The 16,424-nt window shown below is 41.0% G+C and overlaps 1 long non-coding RNA gene across 1 annotated transcript in view; it reads left to right on the top strand.

The window, feature by feature from the left end:
- The window catches only part of LOC149973268 (uncharacterized), a 59,898-nt gene extending 52,176 nt beyond the window's left edge, over nucleotides 1–7,722 (top strand). Inside the window, exons 2-4 of the long non-coding RNA XR_016490386.1 lie at nucleotides 3,951–4,052; nucleotides 4,299–4,383; nucleotides 6,682–7,722. This is a non-coding gene — a long non-coding RNA (uncharacterized LOC149973268). The remainder of the gene's footprint in view (nucleotides 1–3,950; nucleotides 4,053–4,298; nucleotides 4,384–6,681) is intronic.
- The last annotated feature ends 8,702 nt before the right edge of the window (nucleotides 7,723–16,424 follow it).

Below are 16,424 nucleotides of genomic sequence, written 5' to 3'. Positions count from 1 at the left end.
ATAGACTGACCAGGTGAATCCAGGTTGAAAGCTATGATCCTTTATTTATGTACCTTGTTAAATCCACTTCAATCAGTGTAGATGAAGGGGAGGTGAAAGGTTAAAAAATGATTTTTTAAGCCTTGAGACAATGGATTGTGTAGGTGTGCCATTCAGAGGGTGAATGGGCAAGACAACATTTTTCAAAGTGCCTTTGAACTGGGTATTGTAGTAGATGCCAGGTGCACCGTTTTGAGTGTGTCAAGAACTGCAACGGTGCTGGGTTTTTTCACGTTCAACAGTTTCCTGTGTGTATCAAGAATGGTCCACCAGCCAAAGGACATCCAGCCATTTTGACAAAACTGTGGGAATCATTGGAGTCAACATGGGCCAGCATCCCTGTGGAATGTTTTTGACACCTTGTAGAGTCCATTGAGGATGTTCTGAGGGTAAAAGGAGGTGTAACTCAATATTAGGAAGGTATTATTAATGTTTGTGCACTCAGTGTACATAATTGACCGTAGCTGTCAGTTAGGAACTGCCATTATGGTTGGTAGTAGCCTCATAAAAGCAACAGGAAAGTAATGCTCCCTCTATCTTTATAAAGTAAAGAAAGGTGGCGGTCAATGGAATCACCTTTATTTATACATAATGCAATGTCTTCCAAAAACCACATTTATTATCTAATTCCATACTCATCCTTTCTGCTCCAAGGAATTACTAATGTTAATAATATTGTATTATTTTCTCATATTTTCTCGCTGTTTGTTCTCTGTATATTTTCCTATTTAAAGTAGGCAATCTTATTTTGACAGCTATTTCTATGTAAAGTGAGTTAGCCGGGACCGGTGACTGGCATGGCTCCAGTTTTTTTGCTATGTGCTGAGGTAAGCTTTTCTCTTCCAGAACAGTCCGAGACATACTTCCAATGGATTAGCCTAGCCCCTTATTCCTATACCTTCTCCAGATTGAAATATTGTAAATAAGGAAGAAATGTCATTTTAATGCAGGGGATCACTCTTCATTTTACTTATTTTTTTCTTCTTAATATAATTCCTGGTTTTTAAGTATTCAATTCCACAAAGAAAAATGAAATTGCTCTCTCTCTCCCTCTCTCCTTTCCCCTCTCCCTCTCCCTCTCCCTCTCCCTCTCTCTCTCTCTCTCTCTCTCTCTCTCTCTCTCTCTCTCCCTCCCTCTCCCTCTCCCTCTCTCTCTCTCTCTCTCTCTCTCTCTCTCTCTCTCTCTCTCTCTCTCTCTCTCTCTCTCTCTCTCTCTCATATATCCTGGTTATTTGTGGCTGTATTATCCCAAATGCTTAAGATGCATTACTTTTCGAAACAAAACCCTTCTGAACATCAATTAACGCAGCACAGCCCACAGTCTGAATCTATCAGCACAGGAGACATAAGGCAATGGAAATTATAGGATTTTCCATTCTATGTTTCTAGCCTCAATGTAATAGGAAGAGACAGGTTGATGATGCTTGTGTAGCTTGTGTTATCATGATGGGATCTGTTTTTGTTTCAAATGGTTTAGATTGTTCCCCGTTGCCTAAACCTCAACCACCTTCATATCTCAACCATCTTCATATCTCAACCATCTTCATATCTCAACCATCTTCATATCTCAACCATCTTCATATCTCAACCATCTTCATATCTCAACCATCTTCATATCTCAACCATCTTCATATCTCAACCATCTTCATATCTCAACCATCTTCATATCTCAACCATCTTCATATCTCAACCATCTTCATATCTCAACCATCTTTATATCTCAACCATCTTCATATCTCAACCATCTTCATATCTCAACCACCTTCATATCTCAACCATCTTCATATCTCAACCATCTTCATATCTCAACCATCTTCATATCTCAACCATCTTCATATCTCAACCATCTTCATATCTCAACCATCTTCATATCTCAACCTATGCACTGATCATTCTCCACCCTTCTTCTCATATGGCCTCATGGTGAAATCCCTGAGTGGTTTCCTTCTTCTTTGGCAACTGAATTATGAACGACGCCTGTATCTTTGTAGTGGCTGGGTGTATTAATACAACAACCAAGTGTAATTATCAGTAGGTTTCTTTCTGTGTGAAGCATTGGAAAACCTCCATGGTCTTTGTGGTTGAATCTGTGTTTGAAATTCCCTGCTCGACTGAGGGACCTTACAGCTATCTTCATGTGTGGTGTACAGAGATGAGGTAGTCATTAAAAAATCATGTTAAACACTAGTATTGCACACAGAGCGAGTCCAATGAAGTCGCTATGTGACTTGTTAAGTACATTTTTACTCCTGAACTTATTTAGAAATTATTTAAATCATTTCCGCTTAAATGTTATATTAATTTGGAAAATTTTTGAAAAACGTAATTCCCCTTCTGACCTTATGAGTTATTGTGTGTAGGCCAGTGACAAAAACATCTAAAGGTGATCTATTTTAAATTCAGGCTGTAACTCAACAAAATGTGCAAAAAGTCAAAGGGTGTGAATACTTTCTGAAGGCACTGTATGTTGTGCCTACATTTTTATTCCACTTTGTCACATACTAGTACTGAAATGAATGACTGATGATTGGAAAAGATACATTGAGCATAAGAGGATTGTGGGGACTGTTTGATTGAACTTCAGTGCAGCTTTTGACATTATCGATATCCTCATACAAAATTTGGAACATAAGTTAAATGGTTCATTGGATCAGCCTAAAACTTTGCGCATACACTGCTGACATCTAGTGGCCAAAATCTAAATTGCACCTGTGCTGGAATAATAAATCATGGCCTTTCTCTTGCATTTCAAAGATGATGGTACAAATTTTTTTTTTTAAATGTAGATTTTTTCTTTGTATTATCTTTTACCAGATCTATTGTGTTATTTTCCTACATTTCTTTCACATTTCCACAAACTTCAAAGTGTTTCCTTTCCAATGGTACCAATAAATGCATATCCTTGCTTCAGTGCCTGAGCTACAGGCAGTTAGATTTGGGTACGTTATTTTAGACAAACATTTATAAAAATGTTCCGATACTTAAAATGTTAACAAAGCTAATCTGAAAACAAGGCTACCTAAATTCTATCAGCATATTGATTGCAGTACTCGAGTGAGTAACACACTCGACCACTGATACTCTAACTTCCGTGATGCATACAAGGCCCTCCCTTTGCCCTCCTTTTGGCAAATCTGACCATGACTCCATCTTGCTGCTCCCGTCCTATAGGCAGAAACTAAAACAGGAAGTGCTCCCAGATAAATTAAACAAATAAAAATGTGCGTGCTTTGAGGACAATACAGTGGAAAGTTTTAAGTTCCTCGGTGTACATATCACCTACAAACTGAAATGGTCCATGCACACAGACAGTGTGGTGAAGAAGGGCATCTTCAACAGCGCATCTTCAACCTCAGGAGGCTGAAGCAAATGTGGCTTGTCACCGAAAATCCTCACTAACTTTTACAGGTGCACAATTGAGAGCATTCTGAAGGGCTGTATCACTGCCCGGTACTGCAACTGCACCGCCCATAATCGCAGGGCTCTCCAGAGGGTGGTGCGGTCTGCACAACGCATCACCGGGGGCAAACTACCTGCCCTCCAGGACACCTACCACACATGATGTCACAGGAAGGCAAAAAAGATCATCAAGGACAATAACCACCCGAGCCACTACCTGTTCACCCGGCTTCCTTCCTGAAGGCGAGGTCAGTCCAGGTGCATCAGTGCTGGGACTGAGAGATTGAAAAACAGCTTCTATCTTAAAGCTAGGGGGCAGAATATAAGACATGCATATTATTCATAGATTTGCATAGAAAACATTCTGAAGTTTCTAAAACTGTTTGAATCATGTCTGTGAGTATAACATAACTTATGTAGCAGGCAAAACCCCAAGGACTAACTGTTCAGAATTTTTATTTTTTTCCCCCTCTCTGTTCACTATATATTTATATTGTCTTTGTCTTTTTCAGTTCTTACCGCTTCCACACGATGTCGCCAGTCTTTGGAATATGGTTGAGGTTATTCCTTTGTGCTATGAAGAAGTATGCCAACTCGGAACTGGGGACACTTTTGTGAGTTGCGCAAACATAAAAAGCAGTGCTGGTTTCTTTTTGTTCTTGTATTGAATACAGATTGCCGCGTCTACAATTTGATCGATTATTAACGTTTAAAAATACCTAACGTTGAATTACAAAAGTAGTTTGAAATATTTTGGCAAAGTTTATAGGCAACTTTTGAAATATTTTGTAGTGACGTTGGGTTTTTGTAAGCAGTTTTATCTGGATCAAACGTGCTTTATAAATGGATATTTTTGATAGATATGGATGGAATCAATCGAAAAAAAGGACCAATTGTGATGTTTATGGGACATATTGGAGTGCCAACAAAAGAAGCTCGTCAAAGGTAAGGCATGTTTTATATTTTATTTCAGCGTTTTGTGTAGCGCCTGCTATGCTAGCTGCTTTGTTTACTCCTAGTGCAGATGTTTCAGGCTAACAGATAATAGCTTCTTATTCTTTCACCGAAAAGCATTTTTAAAATCTGACATGTTGGCTGGATTCACAACGAGGGTAGCTTTAATTGAGTATCTTACATGTGTGATTTAATGAAAGTTTTAATTTTATAGCATTTTATTTGAACCTGGCAATTGGCCAGTTGAGACGCTGGCGTCTCCCCTATCCATAAGAGGGCCAACAGATTGTTAAACAGCCACAACTAGCACATAGAGGTGGCTGCCTACCTACATATATCATATCCTTGATATCATTGGCCACTTTAATAAACGGAACAATAGTTGCTTTAATAATGCCACTTTAAGAAAGTTTACATATCTCACATTACTCATCTCATAAGTTTATACTGTATACTGTATACTTCACTATCTATTATTTACTATCTTTTGCATGGTAGCCGCTCTGTCACTGCTCATCTATATATTTTATACTTATATATTCTCATCCCATTCCTTTACCAGATTGTGTGTATTAGGTTTTGTTATGGAATTTGTTAGATGTTAGGTTTTGTTGTGGAATTGTTAGATATTATTTTCTGACTTAAATGCTAGTTTTGAGGTGTTTGCTTATGTGTGTATGTAGTGCGAGCTACTATTTTCTCCTTCATAGTCAGGTTGATCTAATTTCCTTCCTTGGCTGCCCTTTGGGAAGCCAAAGATTAGATCCATCTGTGAACATTGAACACATTAAGTGGTGAGAAACAGATGGGAATTATTCTCAAGTTCAAAAAGCCTGCTAGAGTGGAGAGGAAAGTCAAAACAAGAAACGAGAAAAAAAAGATAGTCCGGAAACTATCAGCTAAGATCATGTGATCTCCACACCTTCAATTTCATCAAGACCCATTCCTATTCCCCTGACACAAACAAGAAACGGAGTCTTTCCTATTAGATCAGGAGGTTAAAATGAAATTTAGCAGCACTAATAACCGCATGAGGTTTCTTCAGTGTCTGACTGTCTATCAATTATTCAGGGTTGAAAAATAGTGCATTAAATGAATTCCAGGGATACAGTATGTACTGTACTGTATAATGCATCTTGAGAAATATAAGATATCTGAATAGGCCTAGACCTGGAAACATATCACTCGTGATCCAGCTTCTGTAGATGCTCTACATTCTGTAGATGCTCTACATCTAAAGATGATTGGTATAATTTCAACTATTTACTAAGCCTAACCCTTACTCTAACCCTAACTATAACCTTAGCCAGCAGCTGCTTATCAACCGATAGTTTGTTTATAGTATGACCATTTGTCAAGCATCTACAGATAGACTATCCAAATAAATGATATTCAGTGATTCCTTAAAGGGAGTTTTAACTAGTTAACAACTAATGACCATTTATCAAACGTGTTCATCAAGACACCTTGTTTCATCAAGAGGTTTGTCTTCCCTTGATAGCGTGCACAGTTGTCCTTCAGGTCTTGTCATGTGCTCTAGTGTTCATCTTGATCCATAACATTAGGTCTTTGCCCGTATCTGTTTTGTATATGCAGTTTTGTAGTAGCTGGTTTACACAAACAGTCCACAGAAGCAGGAGGATATATTTTATGCTCAAACACAGAAACCCTGTAAAAACACTGCTCACATGCCCTGAACAGGCCCCTACCCCCAGAAAAACACTGCTCACATGCCCTGAACAGGCCCCTACCCCCAGAAAAACACTGCTCACATGCCCTGAACAGGCCCCTACCCCCAGAAAAACACTGCTCAAACGCCCTGAACAGGCCCCTACCCCCAGAAAAACACTGCTCACATGCCCTGAACAGGCCCCTACCCCCAGAAAAACACTGCTCACATGCCCTGAACAGGCCCCTACCCCCATAAAAACACTGAATGCGCCACAGTCATCCTGCAAACCACATCACAATAATAGTCCTTCATTAAAATTTCATAGGGTTTTTCTCAAAGCCTTTTTATTCATTTTCCTATTTATTTTAGGGACCAGTGAAAACATAGCGAACAACGCTGTATTATTCCCCTAACATGCATTCAGTGTGTCGTATCAATAATACATGTGATTCATGTCTATTAATGCATGGAGTTTGGTTGTCCTGAAAGTACTCTGAGTGTTTAAGTTTGGGACATGGATGGGAGTTAAAGGACATAGTGGAGCTGTTATAGAAGCTAGGATATTAAGGACTAGGTGCTGGTCATGGTGTACTAATCCATATAGAGCCTCTCTCCAGCCTCTCTCCAGGCAATCTCCATCCTCTCTCCAGGCAATCTCCATCCTCTCTCCAGCCTCTCTCCAGCCTCTCTCCAGCCTCTCTCCAGCCAAGCTCCAGCCAAGCTCCAGCCTCTCTCCAGGCAATCTCCATCCTCTCTCCAACCTCTCTCCAGCCAATCTACAGCCTCTCTCCAGCCAATCTCCATCCTCTCTCCAGCCTCTCTCCAGTCCTAATGCCCTGATATTGCCCTCTCTGTCCTGGAGGTCACGTAGATGATCAGAGAGACAGGATAAACAGTTTTTCTTCCCAGTCATTTATAATATAGGAAATGTTTCTGAATGTAAAATTAATGAGAGATGCTGAAATAAGGCTATTGCAGGAAGTGAGAGAATAATTATAGCAGGTGTGTGTATACCATGTGGTTGGAGGGAGAGACCTGGAGGGTAGGGGGAAGGAGTGAGAGAGCTCCCCCAGGGTAAGAGCCTGAACATGGTGGGGAAAGCATGCAGGAACCCAGGGGCTGGTCCTCAATTCTCTGCTGCTGAGGAAGCGTTCTGCTGTGATGCTGTTCACGCTCCAATGTTTTATTTATTAGGGTACAGAGCAAATTATGTGTTTAATTCGACAACAACAGCAGAAATCTCAGAGCTCAGATGAAGCCACAGCAAGGGTAACTTTTTGTTTTGAAAATGATGTGGCGGAAAAATATCTCATAGTTATGTATTTTCCTCAATTAGCAGGAAATAGCACGGTGACAATGCCCTGACATAACCTCTGACAGTGAAATGAGAAAATAAAATGACTTTCCAGGAAATACAATGGCCTCAATGTGTCACTCACGGCAATAACCAACACATCGAATTAGATTTGTGTGTGATTTGTGTGTAATTAAATATTAAGATTGAATTTGCATCAGAATTTTTTTCTCCTTTCATAGCAATTATTCACACGGAGAGTAATTCTATTTGAATGTGAATAGAGACCTAATTAAAATATGCAGCATTTATTTTCTACCCTATCAGCTGTTTTATCAACTTCCTGTTTGATTGTGACAGAATATATAATCCACCTCGTGACACAGAGGCATTCTTTTTATTTTTTAGATGAAACACAATAAGTCAATCCATTATCCCACTATCAAACATTATGGAGGGGAAAACCAGATGATCCGAAGAAAGGCACGATTATCCTTCCATTGATCATGTACATATATACGAAGACAAAAGACGCCTGACTGCTACGCCATCTTGGATTTGATAATTGGACCTAGGAGTTAAAAGAAAGAAATCAATTTATAATCAGAGATTTTTCAGACCTCATTCATTGCGTTTCGCAGGTCGTTTAGCGTCATGCAGTGAACCCAAAAAATTGTCAGTTTGTCACATCTAAATCTTTCCTAAGTTTTATACATTACCAACAAGCATCTCTCTCTCTCTCTCTCTCCCTCCCTATCCCTCTCCCCCTCTCCCTCTCCCTCTCCCCCTCTCTCTCCCCCTCTCTCTCCCTCTGATAATACCTTTCCATTCTTTCAAGGTGTTTCATCCCCCCTTCCTTCCTTCCTTCCTTCCTGCCTTCCTTCCTTCCTTCCTTTCTTCCATTCATTTTATCTATTCAAATCAGAGCCATTGTATGATTAAATTAATTCTGCTCCAATCTTCCCCTTGTTCATATTGCAATGCCCATTTAAAGCACGTTTATTCATCTACTAAAATATCCCTTCATGATAATATTCATCTAATTAAAAAAGACAAAGGATGGCCTCTAATTATTGCTTTATGATCAAACAAGACAATTTGACTAAATAGGATATTCTGTTTCAATGGTCCCTTTTCATATGGGAATCATTTTCACTATGGGAGAGAAGAGGAGAAGTTTGATGAATTGATTAATCATCAATGTTCCCTTAATCTATGTATCTCTCTCACACACACACACACACACACACACACACACACACACACACACACACACACACTACACTTTTGAATTGTAATCTTTACACACATGTCAATGTTGATATTTCTCTATAGGACCTGTGGATAATGTGTGGATTGAATGTTACAGCCAGAACTGTACTGAGCAAGAAGCAACAGATATTAGATCTGATGCTCAGTGATGTTCAGTATCCATTTAGGCAAAATCATTTGGACAAAATTGTAAGCCGATTAAGCTTCACTTCAATGATGAATAACTAACAACCCGACGTTGTGAAAATCGAGGTAATCTAACAATAAAACATGAGACAAAAACAAAATCATCATAGTGTGAAACCCAGATTAATAACTCAAACTATAACTTTCCAGTAAAACTCTCCGTAATTAAATGCAACTTAAAATAAATCACAATTTCTTCTCCATTTCCTAAGAAACCACCATTATAGTTTAGGTTATGGGACGAACCAACCGATTTCATTCTCCAGTCACACTAGTGCTTATTTAAAAAGGAAAAGTTTCTTGAGATGAGTCTTGCATCTCTCCCGCTCTCTCTGCTCTCTCTCTGCTCGCTCTGCTGTCTCTCTCATCTCTGCTCTCCCTCTGCTCTCTCATCTCTTTCTCAATCTGCTCTCTACTCTTTATCTCTGCTATCCTTTGTCTGTTCTCTGCTATCTGTTCTCTGCTTTTTCTCATCTCTGCTCGTCTCTGCTCTCTCTCGTCTCTCACTCAATCTGCTCTCTATTCTCTCTCTGCTCTCTCTCGCTCTCTCAGCTATCTCTGTCTGTTCTCTGCTTTCTGTTCTCTGCTTTCTGTTCTCTGTTTTCTCTTCTGTCATTTTCTCTGCTCTCTCTCCACTCTTAGTTCTCTACACTCTTCTATCTACTCTTTGCGTTCTGCTCTCTCTCACTGCTCTCTTTCATGTAGAGATCAACTACAACTGGAGCATATATCAAACAGCGCTATGGTTACGGCATTCTCCCTCAGACTGGTCCCACCCTGAGCAGACAAGCTGCTCCAAGTTGACTGGGTGGGACATAACCATTCATTACTTATAACAACAATCTGCATTGAGATACTTCAATCTTTCTACTGTGGGCTCTATCAGAAATAGCTATAGGAAGCTAATGACAATAAGCTATATGTCACATCTTCTCTGGCTATCTTAAGGCATGGCCAGGATACTGTAAAGCACTTTATGACAACTGATGTAAAATGGGCTTTATAAATCAAATCTGATTGATAGATGAGGTCATCATATTTTCCCAAAGGTTTTTTTACTCAGTAAGTCTGTTGTTTTGGCCAAAACATGAGTCTCAAAACAGTAGAAGACCTCTCCCTCAACATCCATCAGCCCTGATCCCTTAAAGGAATGATATGAAAGTAGACTGCCTCAGAGAATAAATACCTGCTCACTGTGAAGATTAGTTCCAAAGCTCCAGGACTTTTTCCCAAAATCATTACATTCAGAAAGCTCATAATGACTGGGTAAACTCCACCACTCGGGATCTCGTCCTGTGATGCCCGGGATTAGGGAAAAGGTTACTCACTTACTCATTTCAGACATCTTATCGAGGGGGCCTAACTGGATTAAGGAATAGGATGAGGAAGGAGATAGGGAGTGAGAGAGAGAGAAAGAGAGAGAGAGAGAGAGAGAGAGAGAGAGAGAGAGAGAGGAAAGGAGAAAGGGAGAGAGAGAGAGAGAGAGGGGAAAGGAGAGAGGGAGTGACAGAAAGAGAGGGGGGAACAGAGGGAGTTAGTCGGTGAGCCCCTGTGAATCCCCTGAAGAGTAATAAATTGGATGATCTTGTACGAGAGAATGCTAATGGTGACCTAAGGTCAGCAAAGACCCAGGCGCAAACCCGGCCTCTCCTCCGGTTGCACATGATTATTTCTCACCTTGTTATCCATAACACATGGTCAAGGGGTCTGTTAGCAAGGCCTGCGCTCACTCGAATCAATGCAGCGAGATAGTCCAAAAAGAACTGGACAATCACCAACCAGAGACAGGCAGGGCATAGGAGAGAGAAAAGACTGGAGTTGGGGAGTTAGCCCTTTCTCTTTCATTTGATAGCCTGGTGGTTGTGAAATAATTGGCACTAGCTGGGAAGTGAGTATCCATGGTGTGGATAATACTGAATCAGGCAATATCTGTGTAGACTTGCCTTGTTAAATCATTCACACTAGTGGGCTGTATGTGTTAGCATGTGAATGCCTATTCACACCTATAGCTTGTAGAGTTAGGCAGCTTGTAAACTAATGTATATAAGCATTTACTGGATAGAAAAGGCAGGCAGTCCAACGAGTTCTAATGTAGGTGTGACACTTCAAACAGTTAACTGTCTTCTAGACTGATACTACCACCAGTTAACAGTCCTCTAGACTGATACTACCACCAGTTAACAGTCCTCTAGACTGATAATACCACCAGTTAACAGTCCTCTAGACTGATACATATACCAGTTAACTGTCCTCTAGACTGATAATACCACCAGTTAACTGTACTCTAGACTGATGCTACCACCAGCTAACTGTCCTCTAGACTGATACATATACCAGCTAACTGTCCTCTAGACTGATACATATACCAGGTAACTGTCCTCTAGACTGATGCTACCACCAGCTAACTGTCCTCTAGACTGATACATATACCAGCTAACTGTCCTCTAGACTGATACATATACCAGGTAACTGTCCTCTAGACTGATACATATACCAGCTAACTGTCCTCTAGACTGATAATACCACCAGTTAACTGTCCTCTAGACTGATGCTACCACCAGTTAACAGTCCTCTAGACTGATACTACCACCAGTTAACAGTCCTCTAGACTGATACATATACCAGCTAACTGTCCTCTAGACTGATACTACCACCAGTTAATTGTCCTCTAGACTGATACTACCACCAGTTAACAGTCCTCTAGACTGATACTACCACCAGTTAACAGTCCTCTAGACTGATACATATACCAGTTAACTGTCCTCTAGACTGATACTACCACCAGTTAACTGTCCTCTAGACTGATACTACCACCAGTTAACAGTCCTCTAGACTGATACATATACCAGTTAACTGTCCTCTAGACTGATACTACCACCCAGTTAACAGTCCTCTAGACTGATACATATACCAGTTAACTGTCCTCTAGACTGATAATACCACCAGTTAACTGTCCTCTAGACTGATGCTACAACCAGTTAACTGTCCTCTAGACTGATACATATACCAGCTAACTGTCCTCTAGACTGATACTACCACCAGTTAATTGTTCTCTACACTGATACTACCACCAGTTAACTGTCCTCTAGACTGATATTACCACCACACACACGTACTACACAGTAGAATGTCTGACACATATCAACACACTAGGCTCCTCCTACTGAGAATGCCTGACACATTTCAGCACACTAGGCTCCTCCTACTAAGAATGCCTGACACATATCAGCACACTAGGCTCCTCCTACTGAGAATGCCTGACACATATCAGCACACTAGGCTCCTCCTACTGAGAATGCCTGACACATATCAGCACACTAGGCTCCTCCTACTGAGAATGCCTACACATATCAGCACACTAGGCTCCTCCTGCTGATAATGCCTTATCTAATACACATACACGCTGTCAGACACACGTGGGTCTCTAAAGACCACCATCTTCATCGGTAGTGCGCAGCGTATTCTACTAGATGAAAAGTTGAAATTACTGTGACATCCTGCCATTTAAAGCATAATAAAAAATAAAACATTTCACATACTATAGCACATAAAAATGTCTGCATACCCCAAAATTCCTACTATTTAGAATGCAAGTACGGGCATTAGGACACGTCCACTGTCTCCATTGCTATAAGCAGGTGAAAGACTTTCTCAAAGATCACATGCACACACGCATACACACCTCCCATCACTCCTGGGTCTTTTTTTACATCTCATGATAACGAGTGTATAAAAGACTTCGATGGAGCAGCTTTGGAGTGTGGAGAGATTAAATACACGTATCATCAGATGACCTCTGAGAATGTCAATTTTCCCAGCGGGCAACATATGGCTCTTAAGGGGATATTATGGGATTTGGGTAATTTCCGACCTACCCGGGGTCAGACGGACTCATGGATGCCATTTTTACGTCTCCGCGTGCCGTCTGAAGGAAGTTGAAGGTAGTATATCATTAGTTAAGCGCAATTGCTTGAAGTCTATTGGTATTTACTAGCCAGCTCCTCTCAAAAGCAGGGAAATAGACCTAACTACTCCAAACAGTGTGTGGTTGGTCATTTAAGGTCTTACAAAGCTATACATAGTAAATTTAGATTTGATTAATGCGTTAATTTGACTGATAATTGTTTGAAATTTAGATTATATCAACTTCCTCATTATCAACATACTCTGCTCTCTTTTCCTGCGAGAATTGGTGTGGTTTTGTAAGCAAAACTCCCAGGAGACAGCCAGTTGTTGCTTACTCCAGTAGCTAAAGTAGCTAACTTGCTTGCCTATTGGCAAATCGTCATAATAACATTTGATAAATCATGTCATACTTTAAGGTATAATTAAGGTACCAATTTTATTCAGAGCAATATTTACTTGAGCCAGAATTTACTGAGGAGGAACCTGTGCAGTTGGACGCTGATCAAACACTGAGGGAGGCTGAATCAGTGGAGCCGGTAACCAAGCTAGTCTCAGGGGACTGCGGGGCAGGTCAACCCATGGCAACCGACGATGAGTGTTTGTGTTGCACAGAGTGGAACTTATTACTGGCTTGGTTTGGGTGTGCTTGATATCTGTGGCAATAAAGCAGCACACCAAGAGACTGTGTTACAAACCCTGATGACTTTTCTGCACTCATCAATCCTGGTGTCGTAGAGACATTCTTCCATGTCCTAAACATTTTATGGAAGAAGCAGCCCAGACCTGTTGGACTGAAAGGACAACTGTCTATCAAGTAGCAGTCCAGACCTGTTGGACTGAAAGGACAACTGTCTATCAAGTAGCAGTCCAGACCTGTTGGACTGAATGAACAACTGTCTATCAAGTAGCAGCCCAGACCTGTTGGACTGAAAGGACAACTGTCTATCAAGTAGCAGCCCAGACCTGTTGGACTGAAAGGACAACTGTCTATCAAGTAGCAGTCCAGACCTGTTGGACTGAATGAACAACTGTCTATCAAGTAGCAGTCCAGACCTGTTGGACTGAATGAACAACTGTCTATCAAGTAGCAGTCCAGACCTGTTGGACTGAATGGACAACTGTCTATCAAGTAGCAGCCCAGACCTGTTGGACTGAATGAACAACTGTCTATCAAGTGGCAGCCCAGACCTGTTGGACTGAATGAACAACTGTCTATCAAGTAGCAGCCCAGACCTGTTGGACTGAATGGACAACTGTCTATCAAGTAGCAGCCCCGACCTGTTGGACTGAATGGACAACTGTCTATCAAGTAGCAGCCCAGACCTGTTGGACTGAATGAACAACTGTCTATCAAGTAGCAGTCCAGACCTGTTGGACTGAATGAACAACTGTCTATCAAGTAGCAGCCCAGACCTGTTGGACTGAATGGACAACTGTCTATCAAGCAGCAGCCCAGACCTGTTGGACTGAAAGGACAACTGTCTATCAAGTAGCAGTCCAGACCTGTTGGACTGAATAGACAACTGTCTATCAAGTAGCAGCCCAGACCTGTTGGACTGAAAGGACAACTGTCTATCAAGTAGCAGCCCAGACCTGTTGGACTGAATAGACAACTGTTTATCAAGTAGCAGCCCAGACCTGTTGGACTGAATAGACAACTGTCTATCAAGTAGCAGCCCAGACCTGTTGGACTGAATAGACAACTGTCTATCAAGTAGCAGCCCAGACCTGTTGGACTGAATAGACAACTGTTTATCAAGTAGCAGCCCAGACCTGTTGGACTGAATGAACAACTGTCTATCAAGTGGCAGCCCAGACCTGTTGGACTGAATGAACAACTGTCTATCAAGTAGCAGCCCAGACCTGTTGGACTGAATAGACAACTGTTTATCAAGTAGCAGCCCAGACCTGTTGGACTGAATGGACAACTGTCTATCAAGTAGCAGCCCAGACCTGTTGGACTGAATGAACAACTGTCTATCAAGTAGCAGTCCAGACCTGTTGGACTGAATGAACAACTGTCTATCAAGTAGCAGTCCAGACCTGTTGGACTGAATGGACAACTGTCTATCAAGTAGCAGCCCAGACCTGTTGGACTGAAAGGACAACTGTCTATCAAGTAGCAGTCCAGACCTGTTGGACTGAATAGACAACTGTCTATCAAGTAGCAGCCCAGACCTGTTGGACTGAAAGGACAACTGTCTATCAAGTAGCAGCCCAGACCTGTTGGACTGAATAGACAACTGTTTATCAAGTAGCAGCCCAGACCTGTTGGACTGAATAGACAACTGTCTATCAAGTAGCAGCCCAGACCTGTTGGACTGAATAGACAACTGTCTATCAAGTAGCAGCCCAGACCTGTTGGACTGAATGGACAACTGTCTATCAAGTAGCAGCCCAGACCTGTTGGACTGAATAGACAACTGTCTATCAAGTAGCAGCCCAGACCTGTTGGACTGAATGAACAACTGTCTATCGACTAAGTGACATTCTTGTTTGTCTCAGCAAGCAGTATCAAAATATTAAGAAGATAATCTATTGACAACTTTTGTTGTTTTATAACTGAACACTTGATCAAATCAAATAGTTTTTTGCTATTAGATGAATAATATCTAGCTGCTCACGAATAAGAATGCATTTATTTTTATCCAATACAGACTGGTTGCATATCGACTGGTGTTGGAGTGGACACTGCAGGGAGAGCGACTTGGGATGAGGGAACAGAAGAGTCTTGCCTTTGTCTGTTGTTTGTGTCATTCGGCGCAAATACCCCTCGCCGACAGAAGTCTACATGTGACTCAAAGAGGCAGAGTATGTAAAGGGCCTGTTATAGTGACACTCTGATGATTCAGCTTCACAGCCAGACATTGCCGCCGTGCCAATTTTTGTCAAATCATTCCAATAAATGTTGTTTGAAACAATACAACCTATTTTGTTACAATTGCGTCAAATGACTGCAATGAATGCCATTAGAACAGTGCCATCTGTTTTGTTACTATCTACTAGACTTGATTCATTTACATTATGCCACATGAGATAGTGTTGTGTATTAAATACAGCAGTCGGATGGATGTATCAATAACATTTGAATGCTGAAGGTAAATTACTAAAAGCTAGCTAATCATAGTGTGGACCGATGTAATGACCCGACAACTGATGAACTGGCAAGGACACATGTATTATTCACAATACAATACAGATAACTGAATCCTAATGTACAGTACCATTGTATAGACAAGGCATTCACACAACTCACAAGTTGAAATATAGAATAAAATAGACAGTACCAAGTAGGTATGATGGTGCTGTTGTGTACAGTAGTAGCCTACAGTGAATGTTCTTTAACAAAACAAATGCTACAGATAGAGAGTAAAACTGACCAGAGGCTAACGACTGATGTTGCAGTAGAGAGTGTTAGTATTAGGTAGTAGTGCAAGGAGGATACGCAGGGATTTGGGGGTGAGAGAATTGCCACAAGTGTCCTTGAATCCTGATATGTGCTGCAGTTGTCTATCAGTCTATCAGGTGTTTTGTTACTTGTCATGTTTTGTGTTTTTATGTGGACCCCAGGAAGAATAGCTGCTGCTTCTGCAAAAGCTAATGGGGATCCAGATAAACCAATAATGATGACCTCCTTGCTGTGTTTTTTTTTTTTGATGGGGCCATTTTGTCAGTCAGACGACAATATTCTTCCAAAGGATT

This window comes from Oncorhynchus mykiss, chromosome 21 (assembly GCF_057628025.1).
Source record: "Oncorhynchus mykiss isolate SJ-2025 chromosome 21, ASM5762802v1, whole genome shotgun sequence".
Lineage (NCBI taxonomy): Eukaryota > Metazoa > Chordata > Actinopteri > Salmoniformes > Salmonidae > Oncorhynchus > Oncorhynchus mykiss.
This window is presented reverse-complemented; position numbering and strand designations above follow the sequence as displayed.